Source organism: Pteropus vampyrus, unplaced genomic scaffold (assembly GCF_000151845.1).
Source record: "Pteropus vampyrus isolate Shadow unplaced genomic scaffold, Pvam_2.0 Scaffold33, whole genome shotgun sequence".
Taxonomy (NCBI): Eukaryota; Metazoa; Chordata; class Mammalia; order Chiroptera; family Pteropodidae; genus Pteropus; species Pteropus vampyrus.
The window spans coordinates 293185-297543 of record NW_011888814.1 but is presented as its reverse complement, the minus strand read 5'-3'; the positions used below and the strand labels follow the sequence as shown (position 1 = coordinate 297543).

Below are 4359 nucleotides of genomic sequence, written 5' to 3'. Positions count from 1 at the left end.
TTCCATTTTTCTTCAATATTAGGCATCTGCGATGTTAATATTAAACTTCTGTAGCAGGGTTTGGCAAACTATAACCCTTAGGCTAATTTTTTTTTAAATAAATTTTATTAGAACACAGCCACACTTATTAATTTATATGTTATTTATGGCTGCTATTAGGTGACAATAGAAGAGTTGAGTAGTTGTGTCTGAGTTCATATGGCCCACAAAGCCCTAAAATATTTACTCTCTGGCTCTTTACAGAAAGTTTGCAGACTTTTGTTCTCTAATGTCAACAAATGAGATTTTTAAAGCTCTAAAAAGATGCAAAACTCACTCTCCCACCAGGAAGGTGAGATAATACATCATCTCAGCCTCAGGTATTACTATAATGCCCCTTTTGACCAGCTTTGAAATACGATTGGGGTCCATTTTTCTGAACTTAACAAGTTGCACCATGAATAAGAACAACAAAACCCGTCAGATTAGACTTCCGAAGAATGTGTTATTTCCTCCCTCTCTCCCTTTCTATTGGAATTTCATTCTAGAACTGCTGGAACTTTTCTCAGGTCATTGCCCCATGTGATAATAACTCATGTAATAGGATTTTTCATGCATAAAGATAATGACAGAAAATAAAGAATGATCTGAATTTTAACATATGCATCAATAACTAAATTAAAAACCACAGATGTGTCATAATAATGCAGTGGATTAAAAGAAATTCTTAGCAGAGAGTTTTTTGGAAACGAAAAGTGGTAATTCAAATTAAAGACAACTTTATCAGGGATATTAATCATTGTTTTCAATTGTTCAACATCAGAACTCTTTATTTCTTGAGAAGTCCCAACTTTATGAGTTTAAGTGGGAGTGGTGTCAGTATAGGTACTCTATCCTGGTCTTTCTTGCAGCTAGAGTGGTCTAGGCTCTGCTTATGACTCTCCTAGACTTAATTGGGTGCTACAGAGAACACAGTCTGTGGGTCAGAACAGTTGTAGCAAGAGCAAGTTCATAATGGAGCCATGCCACTGATGCTACTGGTGACATCCAGGGCATATGGGCTTGCCAGAAGTATTGGGGCCTGCAAGCTTCAGCCTGTATTGTTTAGCAATGACGTCCACAGAAACCAAGCTTTGCTGTGTCTGGGACATGCTACATGGCTGTATAACTTCTGAGTCTTATTCCTCAGCCTGTCCTGTAATTATGTAAGCTACTCAGTATGCTTTAATAAAGTTCTTTCCTGCTTAAATCATCTCAAGTTGAATTTTGGTTTCAAGCTGGCAACTAAGAATTTTGACTGAGAAATGTTCTGGAAATGCAATGTTAGCAATGCGCTACAGTGATCTTAAAACATTTTTTGCTCATTTAGCTTATATGTTTTTTTAAACTAAAAAAAGGTTTAACTAAAACCTCTTTTTGCAAGCCTACTTTAAAATTCTAAATTTTTTATCATAAGTTTATTACAATGAATGTAATTTCTGTCACATAGGATTTTATGTGCTTTAAATATATTTTCATTAAAACTCTGGAGCTGCAGATTTAACACATTATGGCAAAACCCATCCTTTCTGGGTACACTTCAAATGCAAAGTCTTGATCATTCTACTTTGGCCAATTTTATGTCCCTTCTAGCTCAATTTCTAGATAAATAAGTATATAATAATATACATTTTCCAGTTCTCTCAAAACTATTTCAGTATACTTCAGTGACTTTTGGTTATATGCATCTCTGTGTTTAAGGACTTTTTCTGGAACCCCGCCTGTCTATGTGTGGCAGGCCGGAAATGCTGGGGAATTAGCACTCACAGGGAGCAGTCATCCATGACTGACAAGGTAGATTTTTAAATACCTCAGCCCTCCCTCATTCAGGTAGGATAATTCAGATGGGATATCTCCAGTCATCAGACATAGTAGCTGACTTAATAGTGCACTTCTCATTGGCTGCCTTTCTTTCCTCGTAGCACTTCTCCACTCCCTTATTGATTTTCCCTAAATAAACTACTTATACTTGAAATCTTGCCTCAGGGTCTGTTTTTGGAGGAGACACAAACTAAGATAAAAACCACGAATAATTCTTCCTTCCAAAGGGATTTGTATCTTACTTGAGTTTGAGGACATCCCTAGCCTAACCCCAGTCTTTGTCATCTGATACTACCAGATCATCTTTTACTGGATCATCCATGATGCAAAGAATGGTACGGGACTTCTGCCACCCTCCACAGATCTATGCAGGCCTCTTTAAATATCCCTGGGTAAGCATTTGCTGCTGCCACCAAAGTTGGTTTACACAAAAACAAAATACCAGTCTATAGTAAATTGTAACTTGGTTGTTGCACTAAAACTTCAGTTAGGCTCAATGATGTAGCAAGATGAAGCGCAGAAATTGCCAGTTATCTGACACAGCAAGAAGTTATTTAATGGAGTTAGGGCAGACTACTGACTGCTGGATGTCACTCATTAAGTCCGAAACGGTGTAAATGGCAGAAAGTGACCCCATAGTTCAGAGCCATTCTAACCCGCTGATTTCTCTCTCTGGGAGGACGAGGTCATCCAACTCTGGGTGTGCCTCCCGGTTAGTCTATGTCCAAATCTCATGTATATCCTTTGCCTTGCTTGTTTACTGTTTCAAAAGCAAGCAAAAGTGAAAGCACCGTTAGGTGAGTCTGAATTACCATTCTGACCCATTCCCAAACTAGCCAGCCTGTGGGCTGGCCATTGGTAAGTGCCAGCAGTAAACTTGTGCATCCCCTAAACATATTGGGCTCTTCAGATAAACGTTTGACAAGTCTGAGCTCACCTTACTCCCCAACACTACAGTGATCTAGTGGCATTTAGAAGTCTGGGCCCAAGTCAGCTTGTGATTAGGGTGGTGGAAATGAAGGCTTTGAGGTGCCCAAGCCCTTTTCTTGGAGTAACTGGCCATGGGGTGGTGAACCTGCAAGGTTCTGGAGCCTACAGAATAAGTCACTCATTGGAAATGTCAACATTTCCAATATCAGTGGCAGTCAAATACTCAAGCAAATTCCTTCTCCTATCTTCCTCAAATCATGTTGGAATGGTAGTGGCTTACTCCAAGTTTTTGTGAGACTGTCTCTATCATATTCCTCCTTTTGAGTCCTGGGATTTTTTTATAGACCTTTCTGTTTAGAAGAATGTTTTAGGATGGAGGCTCCAGAAGCACATCTTGAAGGAAGGATTTATTTATATGTCAGAGATTTATTAAGGAAGTGTTCCCAAAAGAAATTGCTAAGTGAGGGAAGCAGGAGGGGAGGAAACCAAGCACGGCTGCATTTATAGGCTAGGTCTAGCCCTAGGCTGGCCCCTAGGGGAATGCTGGTGTGTGAGTTGATGCTGCACAGTTTTGCTGCGTAGTTTTGTCCTCATCTGAGGCAACGGACCTGTGCTTCTATAACCCATACATTGCCAGTCTCGGGGAAGGCTGTCTGGGATGGAGGAGGCAAACTTCTAGTTTGCTGGGAGAGAGGTCAAAGCCCAAGTGGCCTAAGGGTGGTAGGATTCTGGAAAGGAGTAGCAGGTCCTTGCCTCAGGAAGTAAAAGCACATGAAGCCAGGAGAGAGGTGCACAGAAACCATGAAGGCAATCAGGGGATCTGGGTGGAGCGCTGACAGTGTCTACTTCAGTGAGTGATTCAAGTGTCTCATCATTTAAGTTTGGGGCATATTTAAAGTGGGAAAATGTTGGGTGGGTCAGAAGATAATTCCAATTAGGTAAAAGATTTAAATAGTGTATTTCTACTTCTGGTCAACAAAATATACAGCTCCAAAAAACATTCGTTTGTAATCAAGGCAATTCTTTTGTTATATTGGCAAAGGCAAGAAAAAGGACCTGTAGAGGATTACGCACTGTATAAAAGAAAATTTTTGTGACATTAACAGAACCTATTGTCTGAGCATTTGTTGGCACACTTTATTATTATTATTTATTTGTTTATTTATTTATTTTTTAGGCAAGGCAACCCTTGGTTGACCTCACAGATTGCAAGGACCTTGTCATCTTACAATCCCTTATTTTTTTATATTTTACACCTACAGCACCTGGTCTTCCTAGGTGGTCTCCCATTCAAGTACTAACCAGGCCCAACCCTGCTTAGCTTCCGAGATCAGACAGGATCAGGTTTGTTCAGGGTAGCATTGGACCATTCTTTATTATATATGTAATCCAAGTTTGAGTAGGAGTTGTCATAGCTTGAGGGCACAAAGGAAGTCATATAATAATAATCACTCAGATTTCTCTGTTTCATGCCTAATCTGTCTCATGGAGGATTTCCATCCTCCATTTAAAGTCTTCCTGGCCATTTCTGGGAGTCCGTTTGAGGTGTCTCACAATAGCTCACTAAGAGTCTTTTCATTTCTTCTATTC

At 39.8% G+C, this 4359-nt stretch overlaps 1 pseudogene; it reads right to left on the bottom strand.

The window, feature by feature from the left end:
- Nucleotides 1–4022: 4022 nt before the first annotated feature.
- On the bottom strand, nucleotides 4023–4143 carry LOC111738046 (annotated as a pseudogene).
- Nucleotides 4144–4359: the final 216 nt, after the last annotated feature.